Raw genomic sequence first — 25,386 nt, 5'->3', positions numbered from 1 at the left:
CAATTATTGTTAGAGCAAGGTGCCGTTAAAATGCTATAACTTGAAGACTAAAACAATTTCAAGACCAATCGGGCCACTGGTTTCCGAGTTCTGACTCATTTCTGGCCTTTTGACATCGAACAGAGGCCACAGAAGGCGACCTTTAAGTGTGTAATAAAAATACTACTACTACTGCTACTACTACTCCTACAACTACTACTACTACTACTACTACTACTACTAATGATAATAATAATAGTAATACTAATACCAGTAATAATAATGATAATAATAATAATAATAATAATAATAATAATAATAATAATAAGTAAATGTGATATTACCAGGAGTATTTTATGTTGTTAGTGCAATCGATTATTTTTTTTATTTACACACCGTGACCACTGTGATGGCTGGCGTGTGATGGTTGTCAGGAGGGGTCACTGAACAACTCACTAGAAGTTCACAACACAAATTTGGTGGCAGGATATCATTTTTTTTTTTAAGCAGTAAATGGATCGTGTGTGTGTGTGTGTGTGTGTGTGTGTGTGTGTGTGTGTGTGTGTGTGTGTGTGTGTGTGACGGTAAGCACCCTTAAATCACTTCTTTTACTATTCCTTTGTCTCTGTGCTTTTCTTCCTTTCCTTTTAAAACGAAGGCAGCAGTATATTTTCTGGAAGGTGTCTATAACCCCTTCACTACGAGAGCGTCTCCCGATATACCGAACAAAAAAAAAATATCGGAAACAGGAACGAATCGTGAGGACATCAGTGTAATAGAGGGATTGTGAGTAATTGATTAAGTCGCCTTATTACAGAAACTGTGTTGTGGGAGGCGCAGCAGTTAATCAGAGTTATTTGTTATTTTTTTAGCCCCTTCAATACGGTTATGCCATTACTGCTGCATCCACAGGGCGGCCAAATCCAGTGTATGTTCCTGTGTCACTGAATCACTGAGTTACTGAGTCATTGCAGCCTATATTTTTGAAGGATGAAATCTGACAAGGCACAACTATCGAGTTTTCTTGGCACCAAACTTCACTTCCATCGATTTTTGTTGCACCCACAGGGGCATGTCTGGGGTGTGTCTAAGGTGCGTGTGGTTTTCATTTGGGATGTGTCTGAGAGAATTATCCAAAGACAAGGACATTTTGGGGGGCATCCTGGAGTGCTGGGTATCGCTGGGGTGGATGTGGCTATCAAAGGTGTTTTTGTCTTGTTTTATTTTTGCTACTACAAATTATTTTATTAAGCTTTGAAATACTAAATGGAAGACATATTTATTCCCTTTAGTTTGAATTTTTTCTTAAGCTTCATAAAGTGGTTGGATGAGGGTAATTTAATATACAAAAGATGTCACCCGACTAAAGAGCATAACTGTTAAAATCTTACACGTTATTTCACTTTGGCTACAGTTGGATGATTTTTAAGCCACTGAAGAAGAACAATAAGAACCTTGTCCCAAAATCCATCTCAAAGTCGGATCATCGGCGATAAGTTGTGTATGTTGGGCTGGCCCTGAACAATGATGTGGCATGATTTAAAAAATGTATTAACGGAAGAAGTATATTGTATTACAAACGGGATTACTGAAATAGGGGACGGAATTAAATGTCTGAAAGAAGGCCAATAGAGGTAAGGAAGGACATGATATTACGGAAGGAAAAATACGGTGGTTCTCGGAGGAAATCTTCATGAAGGGGGGACCGTCAAAGGTGAGTCAAGAAAGGAAAAGCAACACATTGCTGTAAAGCATAAAGAGGACAATCAAGGAAAATATGTCATACGGAGAGGAGGGTGTTGCAATGAGTGCAGAGGGAAGGGCGGTCACCGGACATCACATAAGAGTAGCAAAGCAAGCATGGATAATTCTGTGACGAGCTAAAGCAGTCTCCTACCTCCTATTATGTTGGCAAGCAGTCAACCAGCAAGAAATAAAGGTATAAACAACAGAGTTTATTGTTAGTGATAGAGTCCCAGCAAGACTGCCATCAGAGTTTAAGGAAGGAAGATAAGGCAGAAAGGAAACCAGAGATTGGAATCAGTATGGAAGGAGAAGCATCTTTGGTAACAGATGTGCGAGCCAACTGATCAGCACGTTCATTGCCTGCAACGCTTACATGTCCTGCAACCCAACAGAACTGGACAGATTTACTATAAGAAGAAATACGGAACAACCATTCTAAGATACAAAAGACTAAAGGGCAAGAAGTAGAAGGTAACTGAAGAAGGGACAAACCACTAAAAGAATCAGATAATACAAATGAGGACGAGGAGAAGAAACAAGTACGAGTATACCACAGTGCAAACAAGAGGCCATACAGCTCAGTTGTTGAAACACTCGCACAAACAGGAAGGTTAAAGCAATAAAAGATGCCAGGAAAGAGAACTGCGAACCTGTCATGTTCAATGGTTTTGGAACCATTTGTATATACAGGTACTATAGAAGAACGACGTGAAAGATTCTCTAAAAGCCGGACACAGAGGATGAAGGAAGAAGAATTAGACTTGGAATTAGGGAAAATGGAGGGACAAACGTTGGGGCACGGAAGAAGCCATGGGGGATAAAGACTTATGCGGAAAGAGAAAACATTATCCATGGTAAAGGAGGAGTGTGAGAGGAAGGTACGAGCTCGAACTGCAAAAGGTGGCTTGATCCTCGGATGTGAGGGAAAGGTGTTCAAGTCAGTACCGGTAGGAAACAGAGAAGGGGTATTAGGGAAACAGTGCAACTTAGCATAGGTACAAAGAGAAAGCAAAGCACGACAACGAAAAAGTGAAGGAACTCCTGATTCAGCATAGACACTTTTAACTGGGGAAGATTTAAAAGCGCCAATAGCCAGATTCAAACTGTGATGATGCACAGAATCAAGTTGTTGGAAGACGGCATCTGAAATGGAAGTATAAACCTGGCAACCATAATCAAGTTTGAAGAGAACAAGAACAGTATGAGAGCAGTTTGATTGGCACCCCCGACACCTGAGACAAAGTCTGTAAGAGACAGTGGTGCTGCAAAGCTGAAATTTTCAAGGAGGCAGTACGTTCCTTCCAGGTTAGATGAGAGTCAGAAATAAGGCAATGTGAAGGAATAGAAGTTTTAGATGGGAGAGGAGAACCATAAAGATAAAGAGGCGCTTAAGGAATAAGACGAGAGCAGGTAAAAGTGAAAGCATGAGACTTAAGAGGAGAGAATCGAAAACCATGAGTAGTAGCCCACTTTGAGGCAGTGGAAACTGCACATTGAATAGGAGCACCAAGGACAGAGATGTCAGAATTCGAGGCATACATAGCAAAGTTATCTACATATAAAGAAGAGTGAACACCAACTGGGAGGCAAGAAACAGTCCCATTAACCCTTACTGTGCTAGGGATGTAGTTATATGTCCCCTTCAAAAATGCTGGTGATGTAGCTCTACGTCCTGCAGCACTGAGAAGTCATTGCAAGCAACCCAAGTAAAATGGAAGGTAATAATGTATCTCGCTAACTTCAGACATTTCCCGCTATGCTTCCAACACTGATTTAGGAGCGTGGGAGGCGCGTGAGTCTTCACAGGCTTACAGCCGCTCTGATCTGTGAGTAACCTTGAAGATTTCAGTGGTAGAGTGGCACCAATCTGATTTGATTCAACCAACTTTCTGGCTTTGGTGATTACTTTTAATTGTGTCAGGGATCCTATATTAATGTATTAAGACCATTTAGCCAGGAAAAAAAATCCAAATTCGGTTCATAAGCTCACAGCCGCTAAGCTCCCTCAGTAACCCTGAAGATTTCAGAGACAGAGTGGCACCAACCTGACTCGATTCAACTAACTATCTGGCTTTAGTGATTACTTTTATTAGTGCCAGGGATCTTATAATGATGTATTAAGCCCATTTAGCCGGAAAAAAAAATCCAAAACTGACCGGTGTAGAGGGGTATCACTTTATCTTTTTGTCCAGCACGGTACTGGTCAATTGCCAAAGGAAAGAGAGTAGTGCTAAGAACATTGCCTTGGGGAACACATTCATATTGTAGGAATGGATCCGAATAAGTATGCTGAACACAGACCTGAAAGAAACGGGATGATAGAAGATTCTTGAAGGAAACACCAAGATTACAATCAATAGGCCTACCACAAGAACGAACTGAGTGCAAGATATAAAAGGGCCAGACAGTATCATATGCTTTCTCAAGATCAAAGAAAACTGCAATAACAGATTGGCAAAGACAGAGTGGATGTAAGTTTCTAGGGCAAGGAGAGGAGTTAAGGTACCACGGGCGTTTCGACAACCAAACTGAGAGGATGACAAAATCTGTTTGGATTCTATGAGCCACGTAAGACGATGATTTTTCATATGCTCGAATAACTTGCAGAGACAACTAGTAAGAAATATGGGGCGATAATCCTGAGGAGCATGGCCCAGCTTTCCTGGCTCAAGAAATGGGAGAAAGATGGCAATAAGAAATGAGGGAGGAAATCACCCTAGGTCCCGATACGATTATAAATCTATCTGTCTATCTATCTATATACCTTGGCTGCTTCCCCCAAGGAAAGGGGGTAGCCGAGACAGGACGACACACTCCCCATTTACTTATCTTAGCCCCAAAGGGGAGAAGGGACAGATCCTCACTGCACCACACCGCACAAAGGCCAACTGCGCAGTGCAATCAGTTACATCCACAGCAGGGCCCGACAGCAGAGCTGGTTTATCCCTGCCACATCATAATAAACCCATCCCCTTACCTGCACCTAACCTGACAAGCTGATCAGACCAAATGCAGGAGAATATCCCCTCAGGGCTGCGTCATCATTTATTCATTCACAATTTCTCTCCGTCTATTTCTGTCATGCACAGCCACTCTTCCTTGCTCAACAGACATCCCTCTCGCATCCAGCGCTCTCTTCAAACTGTCCATCCATCCTATTCGTGGTCTCCCTCTCAGCCTTACGCCTCTCACATCAGATCTAGTTATCTTTTTCACCAATCGCTTATTATCCATTCTCTCCATGTGCCCAAACCATCGCAACACTCTCTGCTCAACTCTACCAGCCATTTCCCGAACAACTCGAGTTCTCCTTCGCACTTCATCATTTCGCACTCGATCCATACGCGTCACTCCACACATACTCCTCAGACACCTCATCTCCATTACATTCAAACTTTTCCTCTCTGCTACACCCATATTCCATGTTTCAGCCCCATATAACGCAGTCGGTACCACAACACCCTCATACAACCTTCTCTTTACATCCATTCTAAGCGAACGACATCTAAAAATTTTTTTCATTCCTCCCAGCATCTTACCTACGTCATTCATTCTAAACTTCACTTCTGCATCTATTCTTCCACCCACAGCAACATGTGACCCTAAATATTTAAAACGATTATAAATAGCTAATAAAAAGGACAAGGCTGATGGGAACAAGTGACAGTGCATATTGTAATGTATGCCTTCGCTACTTTCACAAGTGTTCTTACTGAAACGTAGGGTGGAGGACAATTCATGTAGTGTGAAAGGTGCATTATAAGACTGACTAGACGATAGCTGGAAGATAACAGGTGTACATTCAGAAGTAGTTTTAAGGGCATACAATTCAGGAGAGAGATGAGAACTGCTACTAACATTACTGAAATGAAAATCCAGGCCATTAGCAACAAGGTATGCATCTGCAACTGATTCACCATCTAGATAAAGGACAGGAGAAGGCATGGGAATATGCATACCGGCTATTTTATGAATATGTTTCCAGACTGTAGCAATAGGTGCACTGGTAGTAACAGTGGAAACATAAACCTCCATCTACGGCATTTATCCTTTTTAACAGTCTTGTGAAGAGAAGTGCAGGCTTCTTCAAACAAAAGATATGCACTCTATTCATTCGGTGTGTTGCGCGTACACGAGTAACTTTTCCAATGTGCATGTTTAATACGAAGTTAAAAGTTTTTATGTAAATAGTAGAGCGTGTGTAAGAGCGGGAATTACAGTGACTGATTGGTTTCCCATGAGATTCCAGCTGCGGCAGGGATGTATGATGTTGTCGTGGTTGTTTAATATTTATGTGGATGGTATTGTGAGGGAGATGAATGTGAGAGCGTTACTGTAGGTGGAGGTTTGAGTCTGGTGAATGCCGATGGTAGAGAGTGGAATCTGAATCAGCTGCTGTTTGCGGATGATACCGCACTGGTGACTGATTCGGGGTGAGAGATTGAGACAGTTGATAGAGAAGTTTGGAAGGGTGTGTGAAAGGAGGAAATTGAGAGTAAATGACAATAAGAGTAAAGTGATGCAGTGAACGAGCTTGGTAGATGGTAGGATGATGAATATAGTTTTGAATGGTGAGTTACTTGAGGAGGTAGAGTGTTTTAAGTATTTAGGGTCACATGTTGCTGTGGATGTAAGAATAGATGTAGAAGTAATGTTTAGAATGAATGAAGTTGTTGGAAAGGTGCTGGGAGGAATAAAAGAAAAGTGTTTAGACGATGTTTGCTTAGAATGGATGTAATGAGAAGGCTTTACGGGGTGTAGTGGCACTGACTGCATTACTGTATATGGGGCTGAAACATGGAATATGGGTGTAGCAGAGAGGAATAGTTTGAATGTAATGGAGATGAGGTATCTGGGGAGTAAGGGTGGAGTGAAATGTATAGATCATGTGAGAAATGATGAAATGCGAAGGAGATCTAGTGCTATCTGGGAGATGGCTGATAGAGTTGAACAGAGAGTGTTGCGATGGTTTGGACATATGATGAGAATGAATGAAGAGCAACTGGTGAAAATGATAACTGGATTGGATGGGAGAGGTGTAAAGCTGAGAGTAAGACCACTAGTAGGATGGATGGACAGTGTGAAGAGAGCTGTAGATGCGAAATGGATGTCTGTAGAGCAAGGAAGAGTGATTGCATGTGATTGGGATGACGAGAGAAATTGTGAATGAATAAATGCTGAAACGGCCCTGAGTGAACATTCACTGGCATTAGGTCTGATCAAGATCAGGTCAGGTGCGGGTAAGGGGATCGGTCCAATACGATGTGGCAGGGGTAAACCAGCTCTGCTGTCGGGCACTGCTGCAGATGTCACTGATTGCACTACGCAGTTGACCCTCGTGCGATGTGGTGCAGTGAGGATCTGTCCCTTCTACCCTTGGGGCTAAGATACAAATACATGTGTTTGTGTGGATGAGTAAATTGAGAGTGTGTCGTCCTGTCTTGGCTACCGCCGTTTTTTCGGGGGAAGGCATATAGACAGACGTTTAACACGGAGTGCCATGCTGCAGTCAGAGTCCCACCAAGGCACACATTTAGAAGTGAAAGGAAGGGACGACCTAGGAATCGCAGTCAGAGCTGCACTCAGAGCAAAGACATTAAAAAAGGTAAGCATATCTAAAACAGTAGGAAAGGAGGAAGGGGTATGGAGGGACCCAACAGAGAAGTAAAAGATGGCCAGTCAGCTTTCAGAAAGCACCACCGAGGAGGCGTGAGCACAGGACAATATGAAGTACAAGTGCCGTTGGCCCGTCGGGCCCCTCGCACTTGCCCCTGTGGAAGGCTCTCGCTCTGCCCACTCGTTTTCTCATGCTTCGCACTCGTTTCCTCATGCTTCTCTCTCGTTTCACCGTGGTTCGCGAGTGCGTTGCAATCATTTTTCAGGTAATTCGAGTCACGTTTATGTGCTGTTCTAGTCTAACGTTGTCACTATTGGTCGTCAATGCGACATCAAAGGGCCCATAATGGTCCGTTTATGTGCTGTTCTAGTCTAACGTTGTCACTTGGATTTTTTGCAGCTAACCAATTAATCGTGTTATTTGCAGCTTCGGGAATGGAACCCAAGTTGTCCGAAAGCAAGTCCGAAATACACACACAGACACACGGCTACTGCTATAGTATATTTCAATTGTGGCTATGGGCAAAAAATTCTACGGAGATCCTATGCAGGGCCCCGGGAGCGGCGTTTTTTGGTCAAAATGTGATCGCTCATTAAATATACTAAAAGTTTTTCAATCGTGATGGGACCAAGTTTTTTCACATCAGCGAATTTTTTGCGATTTTTGTGCCAATTTTGGTGCGATTTTAATGTGTAGTTTCGGCTGCCCAAAACACACACACACACACACACACACACACACACACACACACACACATTTTTGACAGGAGATTTTGATGTGGTATTGAGGGATATATATTTATGCAACTTTTACTTGGAACTTGCCACCTTCACTGAATTGTTGTGAGTGGGAGTCATTAACACACAATACAGAGAGTCAGTAAAAAGAATAAAGGCAGAGGACGAGGAGGAGGAGGAGAAAGACTAGGGGTATGATGATGATGCTGATGATGATGACGAGGAGGATGAGGATGAGGAAGAGGAGGAGGAGGAGGAAGAGGAGGAGGAGGAGGAAGAGGAGGAGGAGGAGGAAGAGGAGGAGGAGGATGAAAAGGACGAGCTAGTGAAGTAAATGGAACAAAGGAATAAAAGTGCGAAACTGGAGGACGGAAGTAGAGGAGTGTAAAGGAAGAGGAACAATTTTAATGGGATATAATACGGTAAAGCTGGAGAGGGAAGGGTAAAAGAGGAAAGAACATGTGGACGAGAGAAAACTGGTGAAACGTACGGAGGGTAAGCAAACTAGAGAAAATGAGGTTAAGAAGGCCATGTGACTAACACCTCTTCCTAACAGAATTATTTTGTTTATTACACATTATTACCCTTTTCCTGTGTTATATAAATCCTTCTATTATCGCCGTACTCCGCATATATAGTACACAAAAGGATATAAACCAGTCATATCCAGAAATAAATCGCCAGGGAAGAGGTGCTATGGAGCTTTCCTAACCATAGAAAATATGGACCTAAGAATGAGGTAACAAGGAGGGACAGTTAGGGAGGAAAAGGTGAGGAGGAAATAAAGGGTATAAAACTGATGCTGGGAAGGTGTGGCACAGAGATATGAAAAGTGGCTCGTAATGCCGGAAGGAGAGGAGAAAATGCAGAATAAGGAGCCTAAGAATAATGGCAGGGTAGGGAGGTGAGAAAGAGGCTCGTATTTTCGTTGGTTAAGGAGGATCCGTAACATCTCTTCCTTAGTGATTTATTTTTGGATACGGTTGGTTAATGTTCTACTGTACTTTATCCATGCAGAGTATGGTGATATTAAAATGGCTTTAACACACAAGAGGACGGTAAGGTGTGATAAAGAAAATAAATCGCTTAGGAAGAGGTATTTGGGAACTTCCTTAACTGACGAGAATACGGGCCAGAGTACAAGTGGTTAAGTGAGATAAAGTGCCAGAGGGAGAGAAGCAGGAATGAAACACCTTTACATCTACCACTAAATACTGAGGCTTAGAGGAGTAGGTTACTGATCTGAGAGGTCAGGTGGGGTGACCATCATGGGCTGCTTTATGGTTCTAGTTTGCAAGACCTAAGTTTTCGATCATTTTACACCACCAGAGGAGTAAGCTGTTTTTATTTATTTATTATTTCCTATTACTCCTTCCAGTATCATCACCATATCTGCTTACAGTAGCGTATAATTCTTAAAGATTTTATTAAGAAAAGAAAGACGTCCCTGACTGAAAGAAATTGGACCTCCAAAAAACAATTTTGTTTCCGCGAGACGATTGTTAAGTACATCAGGAAGGACCTTTTGTTGTGAAGAGGTACTGTACACTTGCCCTCTCTTCCAAGTGGTACATGGGGTGGTGTGCTGGGGTCTTGTTTGTAACCAGTGTATATCCTTGTGTCGTAACAGCTACGGTGGTCTGGTTAGTAAAAAGGACTTGTTCCAAAACAGAAAAAGTGAGATGTGAACAATTACTTCATAGTCCTTTTACGCTAAATAAGCCCATTTTTTTTTTTTTTCAGCTTATTTCACGAAGCTTAGTGGCAGGAAATGACAGTGCTAACCTCTACATCCTTTCCATACCACTTCTTCGTGACTAACATTGTATACTCCTGCTAATCTAATTTTACAACTCTGTATTCAAGATGGAGAGATAGCAATGTTAGGCCAAGTTCGAGTAAGACCAGTATAGTGTGTGTGTGTGTGTGTGTGTGTGTGTGTGTGTGTTCGTCTTTGTTTTATAACTACTTTGGGGAATGCAGTCCATCTCTCTCTCTCTCTCTCTCTCTCTCTTGTGGTGGTGAGGGATTTCCGGGCTCATAAATATTCGGTTCCTTCACATGTAATTTGTTTCTTAAATAGAAGTAAATCTGAGATTTTCCCAGAGATGAATAAAATCATCTGAGAGTTACACAAATCCAATCCTGAAGACATTAGTGGGCTTTATTACATTTTAATATCTGAGAGCTGAGACGTGTGTGAGACATATGAAATACACTGTTATGCATCACCACACACACACACACACACACACACACACACACACACACACACACACAGAGTACACTCTGTCCAAAAAATACTGATAGATTTGTAACTTATGTTATCCCTATTGAAAAAGTTCAAGAATCATTGTATGTTATTAAAGAAACTACATCGCAATATGTTAAGCCGTTTTCTTGCAAAATACAGTAATTCAATAAAACCCAGCAGGAATTTGTGAAAACCCATTAAATTCCTAATCATTTAGGTCAATGAAGCTTGGACGAATACTTCCATGTCAGCTAATCTTATCGCTCCATTTTAGCACATTTTCCTGACAGCGGAAGTGTACATGATCAATTTTCCATCTCACAGTTTGCATACTTTTACACATTCCACGATGATTATTATTTATGCAGAGAAAGAATTGACATTAGTTACTTTTATTTATTTTGATTTATTTATTACTTTTTTCATCCCCAGCCGTTTCACTTACACACGTTTTACATCAATAAAAAATAATGTTGCCTTCGGTATTATCCAAATAACCTGATATACTTTTCAGTGCATCATTAATTAAATGTCATTACTATATCGCGCTTGCAATACTTAGGACACAATATTATGAGTGTTTCATATCAGCAAATGCCTAGTCGTTTCTACAAGATTTATCTATCTGTCTATCTATCTATCTATATCTCAATCTATCTATGTCTATCTCGTCTATCTATCTATCTATATCTATCCGTCTATATCTGTCTATCTGTCTCTCTCTCTCTCTATTCATTCATTCATATACCTAGGCTGCTTCCCCCAAGGAAAGGGGGGTAGCTGAGACAGGACGACACACTCCCCATTTACTCATCCATTCAAACACATTCATTCGCATCTTAGCCCCAAAGGGAGGAAGGGACAGATCCTCACCGCACCACAGCGCACAAGGGTCAACTGCGCAGTGCAGTCAGTTACATCCGCAGCAGGGCCAGACAGCAGAGCTGGTTTACCCCTGCCACACCATAATAAACCCATCCCCTTACCCGCACCTGATCTGAATAGCTGATCAAATCAAATGCGGGAGAATATCCCCTCAGGGCTGCATCATCATTTATTCATTCATAATTTCTCTCCATTTATTTCTGTCATGCACAGCCACTCTTCCTTGCTCAACAGACATCACTCTCACATCCAGCGCTCTCTTCACACTGTCCATCCATCCTATTCGTGGTCTCCCTCTCAGCCTTACACCTCTCACATCAGATCTAGTTATCTTTTTCACCAATCGCTCATTATCCATTCTCTCCATATGCACAAACCATCGCAACACCCTCTGCTCAACTCTACCAGCCATCTCCCGAACAACTCGAGTTCTCCTTCGCACTTCATCATTTCGCACTCGATCCATACGCGTCACTCCACACATACTCCTTAGACACCTCATCTCCATTACATTCAAACTTTTCCTCTCTGCTACACCCATATTCCATGTTTCAGCCACGACACCCTCATACATCCTTCTCTTATATCCATTCCAAGCGAACGACATCTAAACACGTTTTTCATTCCTCCCAGCACCTTTCCTACTTCATTCATTTTAAACCTCACTTCTGCATCTATTCTTCCATCCACAGCAACATGTGACTCTAAATATTTAAAACACTCTACCTCCTCAAGCAACTCACCATTCAAAACTATATTCATCCCCCTACCATCTACAAACCTCGTACACTTCATCACTTTACTCTTATTCTCATTTACTTTCAATTTCCTCCTTTCACACACCCTTTCAAATCCCTCTACCAACTGTCTCAATCTCTCCTCTGAATCAGCCACCAATGCAGTATCATCTTCAAACAGCAGCTGCTTCAGTTTCCTCTCTCCACCATCAACATTCACCAGACTCAGACTCCACCTAAAACTCTTGCATTCACCTCCCTTACAACACCATCCATGTAAATATTAATCAACCAAGGCGAATCCATATCGCAGCCCCAATCTCACAGGAAACCAATCATTCACAGCATTTCCCACCCTTACACACGCTCTACTATTTACATGAAAACTCTTCACCCCTTATAGTAACTACCATCAAGTCCATACAATCTTAAAACAGTCCACAAAGCCTCCCTATCATTTCTATCATATGCTTTCTCTAAATCCATGAATGCCCAAAACACATCCTTGCCATTCGCTAAATACTTTTCACACACTTGTCTCACAGCAAACACCTGATCAACGCATCATATCCCTCTCCTAAAGCCACACTGCTCATCACCAATCACTCCCTCTGCACCCTCTCTAACTCTCATAATTTACACTCTACCATACACCTTACCAACAATACTCAAGAGACTTATAACCCTAAAGCTAGTACATTCATACTTATCACCCTTGCCTTTATACAGCGGGACCACACAAGCACTTGCCCAGTCAATTGGCACCATACCTTTCACGAAACACAAATTCAACAATCTTACTGACCAGTCAACAATAGTCACTCCATCGCCCTTCAGGCATTCCACAGCACACCCATCCACACCTGCAGCTTTCCCTGTTTTCATCTCCTTTACTGCCTTCTCCACTTCCTCGTTCGTGATCAAAGAATCATTCAACTCTCCCAACACATTTATTCCTTGCACTCTTCCATCCGCCACAACCTCAGCCACCCTTTCCTCCTCTACATTTAACAATCTTTCAAAATACTCTGCCCATCTCTTCCTTACTGCATCCATCTCAATTAACATCCTTCCATCCTCTGCTTTTACTCGTTCTTCCTTCCCAGACTCTCCCTTTCGCACCCTTTTCACCTCCTTCCAGAACATTTTCTTATTCTGTTGAAAATTCTCAGTCAGCTGCCTACCCCACCTCTCATATATACCCCACCTCTCTCTCTCTGGTATATATATATATATGACCCTTGGAGGTTCAAGTCCATCCAAGGGTCATTGGTAGACATCAGAAGGGCATCCGGTCATAAAGTGCTACACGTTACAAAACCAAAGTCCACTACCCAGTACAACGCCATAGCCCTTATTCGAATAAGGGAACACGGCTCAAAACTCACCATATACAGCATATATATATATATATATATATATATATATATATATATATATATATATATATATATATTTAAGACATTCTATGTCCAAAATAAGTGGACACTCTTATCAGCTATAGTTTTACACTGATAACTGGCTACAGGAACACTTTCCTGACTTTGCTAACTTCATTCCAGGAAAATTCTGATAATTCACAGTAAGTGGATTATTTTATCTCTTTACCCAGCATCCGATTAGCCTGATTAATGCTTGTTAATTTTGGACAGCAATCAGTGTTAATGATATCATGTATCCCCTTTATAGAGAATAATGCTGTTTAATGACACACACACACACACACACACACACACACACACACACACACACACACACACACACACACACACACACACACACACACACACACACACACAGTCGCCTTCATAACTAAATCACAAAAACTAAATATGGATGCATCATAGTAGATACAAAAGGATGGTAAATCATTTGGTTATTATTATTTATTATTTATTGCAGGCCTTCTATTATGTATGCAGCTTTACTGGGTTCTTAACGTACAAGCAGCTAAGACACTTTTCCACTTATAGTGATATTCTAATGTAACGATTATAATCATTAACAAACTTAAACCATTTTTTTGTTTATGTTGATTTTTGCACTATTTCTGATCATTGTTGATGCGTAGATTCTGAATATGCTATTTGTTTTTGTGTAAATCTAGAGTTACAGAAGTTATGCAACAACCTATCTATCATACAAGGACAGGAACTGCAACTTGTTACCATTTCAAGAATGTTGAGAATGTCAAAGAATTTACCGTATATATTTTCGGGTGCATATTATGAATATAAATAGAGAATGAGCAATCAGTAACAAACAAGGAATGCAGGGCACATAGTATCTGCAAATGCACTTTTGATTTTGACTTTCTTCTGTAGCTGTGATGACAATCATGCAACAACCCCCAAACATAATCACCCATCATCGCCTCGTTCCACCTGCCCTGATATCTGGTTTCCATCAACAGAACATTCAGCTGGAATCGTTTGCCATGCTCCTCGATGACTGCACCCAAGTTGCTTTTGAAGAAATCAATGTGTGAATGCAGATAGTGAAAGTTGATTGACATTCTGTATCCAAGCCAATGGAATGCGCCAATCAGGTCTTTGACGAGCTGTGTTGAAACTGGTCCCCTCTGGTTGCCAAGAAAACCTTCCACTACCCCACTGAAATCATTCCAAGTGCACTGTTCATCATCGGTCATTTTGCCCGGGAGTTCATGACTTGCAAGCATTCTTCGAACTTGCAACCCAGTGAATATGCCAGCTGTTACTTTTGCCATGCTCAGCCTGGGAAACATTGATCATATATGCAGAAATGCATCGCCATCCTTGCTGATGGCTTTCACGAATTGTTTCACAAGACCAAGTTTTATGTGTAACGGTGGTAGCAATACCTTCTCTCTGGCGATCAGTGGAGCTCTCAGAACGTTACACGAGCCTGGTGTGAGACTCTCTGAGTGGCCAGTCTTTCCTCACGAAATGTTCTGCATTGCTCCTGCTGTCCCACAAGCATAAAAAACATGAGTACTTTGTATAACCACTTTGCATTCTAAGTAGGAACGAAATCATTATGAAATCCCCACAAACCTCCCAATTGTGATCTGATTACTTGATCTTTGTCAGACTTTCATTTCCACAGAATATGCAACTGGAATTGACGAGAGTTCATTGCCGTTATGCAATACTTCAGCTTTTAGGCTCTTCAAGGGACTGTTTATGAAGATTCGCCATTCTGAGGCCTTGTTGTCCACTCCCATGTCTTGGAACAAACCCTTAACATCAAAAAGATAACACAACGACTTTTCTTCTCCAACTTTGAAGAAGGATGCAAATGTGCTGTGGCGATTCCTATAACTCAACTTGCAACTGAGATCCAACAAGTTTCATTCACTTAAATGTGATGCTAGCAGCTCAGCATTGGACTTGGTGAGTCCTATATCTCGGACCAAATTATCCAGTTCTTGCTGACTGGGAAAGTGTGGAGTGTCTCCAGAACATACTCCAACATATGATTCATCATCACCTTCCCCTCTGTCATCAACGATGTCTTCGTGGTCAGAAACAACTTCCGTGTCCGTAGAAGGGACAGGAATTGACAGCTTTTCTTTGTGATGCACCGGAGAGATCGAAGAAGGCAAATTTGGATACACAATGTTCTTTCTACTCTTAATGCTCTTTGCACCACTTATATCAACCATGCAGAAATAAGAATCGTCTTGGTGATTCGCAGGCTCTCGCCTCACTCCTGGAACTGCAAAAGGCATCTTCTTTCTTGCTCCTCGTAGCCAAACTTCATGTGCAGAGTGACACCTACTACAAATGTAGTGTGGAGCCCAGTCCTGCTCTTGATCGCCCATTGCCATACCAAAATTTGCTTTGTATGAATGAGCAAATTTGGTATCAAGGTGGATTTTGCATTTGATTGTATTTGGTCCAGTATATTCTCCACATACATAACAAAATGTATCGGCTGACAGTTTGCAGGAACGTCTACTAGTCATTCTCATCAAGAGAAACACCTTTAGGAACAGCTCAAGAACACATCAACCAGCCAAACTAGCAATGTGAGACTAGCCCATCTAATGAACTGACTCTATCCGCGTTGCATGACGCAATAATGGTCATATCAGCGACATCTATATGGACACACATGGTGTGTGTGTGTGTGTGTGTGTGTGTGTGTGTGTGTGTGACGTGGTAAGCAAAACGTCAGCCATTACATTGGCGCATGGTAACAAGGCTGGAAATAAGCAACTGACAATTGTTGACAAAAAGCTAGAGATAGATAAACAAAACATACACCATTGGAATCAGCGTGGAAAACTGAGTCTGAAGACAAAAAAATGGAATAAACAAATTTTATTTAACAGTGCCCTTCAGGCCGCACAAATCTCTCTCTGAAAAGAGATAATGAAAGACATAATAACTAAGTTTTTTCGTGCAATCCGGTCGTTGTACAGTCATTTAATGTACGATCAAGAAGAAACTATATTTCCAATTCCGTCAGAAGAAAATTTTACAAATGGAGAAATACAACGAAAACATAATATCCACCAGTGTGTGTTTCAGATGCTTTGATTTTTCCACTATGTATATGTCAAACTAAGGGAAGATTCTTATGCCTCTGTACATTGTGTTGTTATAAGATTATCAAAGTTGAGAGATTTTGGCAGAATGTGATCTGGGGTAAATTAAATCCTAAGTTTTCATATACCAAACAAATGTAATGAAGAAAATCGTTTCTCTTTGGAACTTGCTTCCCAAGATTAGTTTCCCCTCAGACTTTGACATACGGCATCGCCTAACCGTTAGTTTATCCTTTTAATGAATGCAGGACAACTGTAATCCGGTGCATGGATTTCTGTACTGAATTTGTTTTTTCCTTTTCTGTTCCTCTTTTTGTAAAAAAAAAAAAAAATGTAAATTTGTAGTTCAGCCCTGTCTCATCCCTCCCTCACCTCCCTCGCCCTCAGCCTCCCACCTCTGACCTTGATCATACCCATTACTTCATTCCATTCCTAATGTTGATCATAACCTCTACTCCACTCCATTCCTAGCCTTGATCATAACCTCTACACCACTGCATTCCTAACCTTGATCTACTCCATTCAGTTTCTAACCTTGATCATAAACTCTTCTCCATTTCTATCCTTGATCATAACCTCTAATCTACTTCATTCCTAACTTTATTCAAAACCTCTGCTCAACTCCATTCCTAACCTTAATCATAACCTCTGTTTTCACTCTAACGACCTAAAAATTTCCAGCTTTGCTGAATGCTGAGCTATAAGATTATATTACCACTTAAATATGATGCTAGTCATGAAGAAGTGATATGGAGAGAATGCAGAACCGTTGCATTGTATTTTCCTGCTACTAAACTCTATGAATGAAGCTGCAAAAGGACGAAAATTTGGGCCAACTTAAAATGAAAGCACTATAGTATCGTATCGTATCGTTCGTGAAGTCCCTAGCATGCTTGCATTCGTCGCCCTTGGTCAGTTAATGGCGGCTCTCCACTCTGCTCAATCTTTGGCAGCCTCCCTATTTAGTCCCTTATCACTGAGGCCACACTCTATGACCTCGTCCAAGGTCTTTCTCCGTGTGTCTCTCGCAATCTACCCTCGACGTTCATAATTCTCACCTTCCGCGACCAGTTGTCATTCTTCATCTTTTCCACATGCCCAGACCATCTCAATCTACCCCTCCTCATCACAGCACCAGTACATTCCAGTCCGATCCTTCCTTCCAAACACTCTCAGTCTAGCCTACCACTCCCCATCACAGTACCAAAGCATGTCAGTCCCATCCTTCCTCTCAACTCTTCAATCGTAAAGATCATTATTTTCCTCCTCCAGTCCAGGGCCGCATCGTTAATAAGTTGCATTCATGAACGATGCGGCCCTGGGCCCTGGATCTCGTGAGAGTCCAGGGCCGCATCATTCATGAATGCAACTTATTAACGATGCGGCCCTGGACTCTCACGAGATCCAGGGCCGCATCGTTAATAAGTTGCATCATGCAACAAGTCATTCACGCTGATCTGGGGACCTGGTCATTTTCGTATCTACGCCAATGAGCAGGCTGACTTACGGCTGTAGAGCTCGAGGAGACTTGGGACGTTCCTCATGATCTGCGGTCGCGTCTCTCTCTCGGGAAGAAATCAATAAATCTTCTGTGGCAAGGTCAGTGGAGCAGACTAAATATTCCATCTTGTAAGCCGCACCTAGGCGACTGGGACACTGCCAACCGCCCCAGTCGCCTGGAAGAAAAAGTATTGGCGAGAATACGGCTCAATGCCACCGTTTTAACTCACATGAAACCATATATGGAAAGACGCTTCCCACCGCACTGTGACATCTGTAATGCGGTGTTATCTATCAGTCAAATCATCCTGCTCTGTCGGCGATTTATTCGTGAACGTGCTTCACTTATAAATTACTGCGGCGCAGTAGACACCCCCTTCACCCTTTCCACCATCCTGGGTGATGGGGACATTGTTATAACTGATAAATTGATGGCTTTCTTGAGAGAGGCCGGACTGATCAGAGTGATGTGACTTTTTTACTATACTTATGGTTTTGGCTTGTATCAACTGTAAATATGTATATATTGTACTATTAATTCGGGTTGACAGTTACGTATTTGAAATAGTTCCTCCTCCCACTGACCTATTTCTAATATAGATGTCCCCTACATTAAACCCATTTCCTCGACTGACAGTCACCAGCTGATGAGTGCAAGTGTGCAATATAGAAAGGTATTGGGCACTTGCAGTCGATGGTGGTCTGTTGGGCGAGGTTCTTTACTTTGTACATATTATGTAAATACAGTATACCATGTTCCTGAAGTTACTAATTAGGGCCGACAGCTGACGTATATGGAAATGTTCCTGACTTGTCTGGTTCTCTTTCATATATTGATGTCCCCTACGTTAGGTTGTGCCTCGACTGACAGTCACCAGGTGATGAGTGCAGGTGTGTAATGTAGAGAGGCATTACATATTTGCAGTCGATGGTGTTCTCTTGGTCGAGGCATTTTTACCATTAGTGTAGGTCTAGTTATTTGTCTCTAGGATTTAGTATAGGTTAGCGATTTGTCTGTTAGGTGATTAGTTTTAAGGTCTTTAGATTAGGTATTTTGGTTTATAAGTAGTATAAGTTTAAAAATAAAAAAAATGAAAAAAAATAAAAATAAAAATACAAAAACAATAAAATAAAATTATATATATATATATATATAGATATATATATATATATATATATATATATATATATATATATATGTACGTGTGCATGAAAGTATGTTCATATGCATGGAAGTGTGTATGTATGTATGTATATATATATATATATATATATATATATATATGGTCGTATATATATGTATATATGTATCAATGTATATACATATATATATTTTTGCCTTAATGACCAGGGGCTCCGGCTCCAATGGTCGACAGGCGAAAAAAAAAAAAAAAAAAAAAAAAGAAGAAGCTATGGCGATTTTCTTTTCATCCTTTGTTATTACGATTTCCAACACACTAATAATAACTTGAACAAGATTTTTCAAGAATGAGTACTCGGTTAGTGGTAGGTGGTGGCGACCATCATCCACTCACTCGATGTAGTGCTGCCTACTTCTTCCTCAGCCTTTATCATTCTTTTTCTGTGCCTGCCCTCCTCTCTTCCTATTTCTCCCATCTTTCCTGTCACTTCTTATTGCTTTTCTTTCCTTTACAGGTGGCTTTACATTGAGTGACAAGCCTAATGGTTTCCTGTAAGCCAAGAAACCATTTACAACGCTGGGTGGTAACCATATAACCAAACAATTACGTGCTCCCTACGTGCCATCAAGTGGGTTGGTGGAGGGTTAGTGCCCCTTCCTGTAAAACAAATAACTCAGAGTCAAATGGCCACCCCTAACGGGATTATGGCTTCAGGCAATAGATAGATAGATAGTACTCGGTTGCATCCTGTCCGTTAGCATCTTCCTTTATAGTAATACATGAACCACAACCACATCAAGACATCACCATCAATTAATGTCATTCTCTCTTTCTCTCTCTCTCTCTCTCTCTCTCTCTCTCTCTCTCTCTCTCTCTCTCTCTCTCTCTCTCTCTCTCTCTCTCTCCAGTCAAAAGTCTACATTAACACCTTCTGGAGAATGAAACACTTATTTTTCTTCCGCAACCGACAATCTTTGCAATAAATACCACACCTAACTAGCACACAATCCCTTACCAACATCTTTAGCCTCCTCCATGTTTGCCAGTATTCTTAATTTCTCCCTAGTTCTCTTGTTTCGCTGCTAACTCTAACATCGTTCTTCTTTCCATTTCGACTTCCTCCTTTTCAATTCTTCTCTTCTCCTTCTAGGCCATCCATGCTTCCTTTCTTCCTTCCCTCGTTAGCCTCTGACACCCACTTCCCCCTTCACCTCCCACTTCCCCCTCCGCCTCCCATCTCTGCCTCCAGGATAGTGACCAACAAATAAAGTAATTATATCCAGCGACAAATGGAGTCATCTCATTAGCACAGAAAGAAAAAGCAAACTAGGAGGGAAAAATCTCCCCCCCCCCTTTCCTTTCCTCTTCTCATCTACGAGTACCTCTCCTCTCTTCGCCTGTCATTCCTCGTGCCCGAAGAGACAGCAGCAGGGATTAGCGACACAACAGCACTGGGGAAATAAAATGCTTGTAATTGCTGCTGCCGTTCCAGAGGTGCAAATGGTTCCTTGTATTCTGGCCCTGTATTTACGCTACAGTTTTACTGTGTGTGTGTGTGTGTGTGTGTGTGTGTGTGTGTGTGTATTCAACTTACCTCGAACCTTAATTACCGGTATGTATCTTAGCCATTTGAAAGAGTTGTAAGTGATGAGGTGGAGGAGGTATACAACTAAAGGCATGAAAACAAATGGAAGGTTTGTCTTCACCACCATGCCACACCACACACCCTGCGTCCTTCATGTATGGTTAGTTTGGTGTTCTGAGGATCAAGTCTCTGTAAAGAGCATGATCTGTGTGTAGCTTTGAATCCCCAAGAGTTGACTGGATAATGCTTGATCACTAAAAGGGGAAAAAAGAACTGTGTGGTAATCATAGGGGCATTTGTCTCCTTAGTGTAATAGGAAAAGTATATGATAAGATACTAATTGACAGAGTTAGGAAATAACAGAAGAATTAGCTGGAGAAGAAGAGGGAGGTTTTAGGAAGGGAAGAGGTTGTGTAGATCAGATATTCATTCTTAGATCTTTAGTGGAAAAGTTTCTAGAGAAGGGAAAGAAGTTGTGGCCTTCATGGATTTGGAGAAAGCATATGACATGGCGGATAGACAAGGATTGTGGAAAGTAAAAAGAATATATGGAATACATGGGAAGTTGCTGATTGCCGTGTAGAGTATGTATGAGGGTGCTAAGGCTGCAGTGCGTGTGGATAGTGAACGGAGTGAATTTTTCTATTTGAAGGTTGGACTGAAAGAGGGATGTGTCATGCCTTCATGGTTGTTCAGTTTGTATATGGAGGGGTTTTTAAAAGAGATACAAGGTAGGATAGTGGATGCTGGAGCGGCCCTAAAGAGAAAAGGCAGTGTTTGGAGACTACCTGTAGTGTTGTTTGCCGATGATGCTGTGCTGTTAAGTGAAAACGAAGGGGAGTTGCAAGGCTTGGTGGATGAGTTTAGGAAATTGCGTAAGAAACGGAATCTAAAGATGAATGTAGGGAGGAGTATAGTTATGGTCCTCGAGAGAAGTGAAGTCAGTGAATGTAAAGTGAGGTTGGATGAGGAGGAAATGGAGAGTGTGAGTACGTTTAAGTACTTGAGTAGTGTGATCAGTAAGGATGGAAGTTTGGAAGGTGAAGTGCTTGAAAGGGTACAACAAGGAAGAAAGGTTGCTGAGCATGAAAGTGAAAAAGTTACTGAATGAGAGTATTGAGATAACAACTCTAAAAAATGGAAGTGAAGTTTGGACCTTGCTGGAGGGACAGTGGAAATGAGTTATTTGAGAGAAACATGTGGAGTCACATGGAGAGACATACTGATAAATGAGGAAGTGAAGGAGCGTTGTGGTGTGGATGTGGAAGTGATAGGACGCGTTAGGAGAAACATATTGAGGTGGTTTGGCCATGTGGAGAGGACGGAGAGTGAGAGACTGACTAGAAGAATGTATGTGAGTGAGGTGGAGAGGGGGGGAGAGGGAGGGGGAGGCCAAGGATGAGGTGGATGGATGGAGTGGAGAGATATATGAGAGGGAGAGGGGCTGGGAGCAGGGCAGTGAAATGGCGGGGGACAGGGCGACCTGGAGGCGGTTTGTTTGTTGCCACCCCTTACGAGATTAAGGCATCTGGCAATAGATAGATAGATGGATAGATAGACTAATATCCAATTTTACGTCGATTATCTATTTACTGTAGAACGTTTTCCACTGCGATAGCCTTACGTCCTGTTGCAACATCTTCTAAGAGGTGCTTGAGGCTCGTATTCTCATTTAGTAAGCCAGCTCCCTGACACCTCTTCCTTAGCGACTTAGTTTGGTTATTACATGTTACTGTCTTATTGTGTGTTATCTAACATCGCCATAGTGTACATTTTGACGGTCATTTAAAGAAAGCATGTGGTTATTAGGTATGGTCAGCCTGCATTCCCTATTACAGAATTCAGTCAGTAACCATGTAGGAAGGCCAGGTACATTGCATCATCTGCATGTGGTTAAAAAATCATTGTATAAATATATATATATATATATATATATATATATATATATATATATATATATTTTTTTTTTTTTTTTTTTTTTTTTGAGTCTGCATCTCTCTCCTCGATTTCAGGCTTAAGCATACAAGCCTGTGTTACTTTTTTTTTTTTTTCCTGGCGTTTGTCGAATTTATCCTTTATAAGTTTCTAAGAAATAATATCAATTGTTAGAATACCAACATGCTATATATAATGTGAGAATGGTATACATGAACTTACTTTGCATTTTAAGAGTTTATTTTTGGTTATAAAGAAAACGAGAAAAGAGCAACATCCAGACCCATACTAGTTCCTCTGTGGCGTAGGAACCCAGGGCTAGACCCGAGTATTCCTGGATAGCCAAGGATGTGTGACTGGCTTATGCTCTGATGATACAGTTCTATTATATATTCGGCATTGAGCATAAACTGTATAGTCCGCTTCCGATGCCCAGCAGTCCTGCGCACATCAGGGGGCGCCTCATACACCTTTACATATTACCACTTATGCACCGTCAATACTGAATTCATCCTAGTGCTGCTGTATTTAGAACTGGTCTGTGGGTATTATAGGAGTGGTGTTTTTGAAATATTAGCGGATAATGTATAAAATCTATTAAGATTTTCACAAAATTCCAATCTCAAAGCCTTTCCCTGTCCTACCTTTGGATGGGTCTCGCGTCGTGCCCAGCACCAGTCCAACCTCTTACCACCTGACCAGTCGCCGTTTGGGAATTGAATCGGCGTGCAGAAAATTATGCTCTCTCTTCTGGCGCCTTAACACCACCTAATCATTCTCGTCTTAGTCCAACGAAAATCTGGTCACGGAAAGGTTCTTTTCAGCTTCCCTTCTGGGCTTCCCTCCCTCCCCTCTCACTTACCAGGATTATTCTTGAGATCTTTAGAAGGGATTAGGCGAGGCTTGATCTGATTTGTGTAAGATGATTAAATAAGACACCTGAGGTAAGAGACGTGAAAGTGAGGAAAAGCCATCGAACCGGAAATATACATGTGGACGATTTAAATTTGACTGAGGAAAAGAGACGACGAGTGATGAAAGGGAATGAAAGGAAGAGAGAAATATTGTGGTAAGGACACACACACACACAAAAGAGACGACGAGTGATGAGAGGGAATGAAGGAAGAGAGAAATATTGTGGTAAGGACACACACACACACACACACACACACACACACACACATCAACTAGAAGCAGTTATGGATTTTTGTAACTAATGCTGCTAGATTACGGTTGGCACGTAGGTTGCAAAATATCTTGTGTGTGTGTGTGTGTGTGTGTGTGTGTGTGTCTGTGTGTGTGTGTGTGTGTCTGTGTGTGTGTGTGTGTGTGTGTGTGTGTGTGTGTGTGTAAGAGGGAGGGCTGGACTGGTACAAGTTATGGTGTCGGTATTTTCTTTTCACACCATCACACACACTCAGTTGATGATGGTAATTATCTATTTTATAATATGCAGCTTCCAATAATGTTTGATGCTATCAAGTTAATGAACTTTCTGAGACAGATAAGTTACGGTACTTTACAATGAATCAGGCATTTTAAATCATTCAGTTTTTCTTGGGAGAGAGAGAGAGAGAGAGAGAGAGAGAGAGAACAACGTGATTTCATTTAGCCAAATGCAGCTACTCTTTGGCAATTTTTTTCAACTCACGAAGAGAATATTGACCATGAACAATATCAGCGACATATTTAAATACAAAAATTTTAGATTTGTGTGGAATTACGATCTCCCAAACCATTCTAAACACTATATATTACCATGGCTTCGATAATGACACATGACCACGAGGGAAATTATATCAGATGTGATTTACGACTGTTGGAGGAAAAAAATATCACATGAGCATTTCCTTCAGATGTTTTCAGCTAATGAATTAGAGAGAAAAATATTATCAGTTTAGCATTAACTATTTAACAATCCCTTCAGTTTACATATAAACTCTCGGTTACATTGTCAAGCATATCATTATTCTCCCACACACTGTTCCACTTCCACACACCGTACTGTATTCCTGTTTGTTATTACGTCTCCGCATCTACTGCGGAGAGCGACTGTTTTTCCTGTTTTTATATTTTGTTCCAAATGCTTCTTCTATTCGGCGACATTCCTTAGTTTCTTCATCAGTTTGCTTCAGACGTAGCAAAAATGTTTCTTAGGACTAATAGATCCACATGCCCTATTCATTTTATTTTTATTTAAATCTTTAAAGGGGATTCATGGGGTCAAATTTCAAGCCATATAAACTCGCAAAATTGAGGAGCCTAACTTTATCTATGTTCATTAATCATGGTAATTTGCACAAAAATATGTCAGTGTACAGTACCGCATATGAGTGGAGACCATCTTGCATTCCCTTGAGAAATTTGTAATTTTTTTCTGCTATTATCCCACATTAATTACTTTTCTCCCACAATTTCCCATTCTTCCCTCACATTCTTAACGGTTCTACCACACACTTGAGAGTTTTCTTATTTCTCTAGCAGATCTCCCTTGCGCACCAAATCATACTCTTACACTCCACTCTTATCCTACTTTCGTCGCAAGCTTACCACGTCTTACTCTTCTCGTCCCATAACGCCTACACTGTACCCCCTACACCCCTCACTCTGCTACACCTTCACTTTACCATACCCTCGCTCTGCCACGCCCTTAATTCTGCCATGTACTCCCCACTGCCGCATACACAGCCACAGCTCCACAAACTCCTACACTGTCACACAACTCTATACTCTGC

The sequence above is a fragment of the Coenobita brevimanus genome, chromosome 81, assembly GCF_032717465.1.
Source record: "Coenobita brevimanus isolate Jiangsu-jjx chromosome 81, ASM3271746v2, whole genome shotgun sequence".
NCBI lineage: Eukaryota > Metazoa > Arthropoda > Malacostraca > Decapoda > Coenobitidae > Coenobita > Coenobita brevimanus.
The sequence above is the reverse complement of the archived record's forward strand: the minus strand, read 5'-3'. Positions refer to the sequence as shown.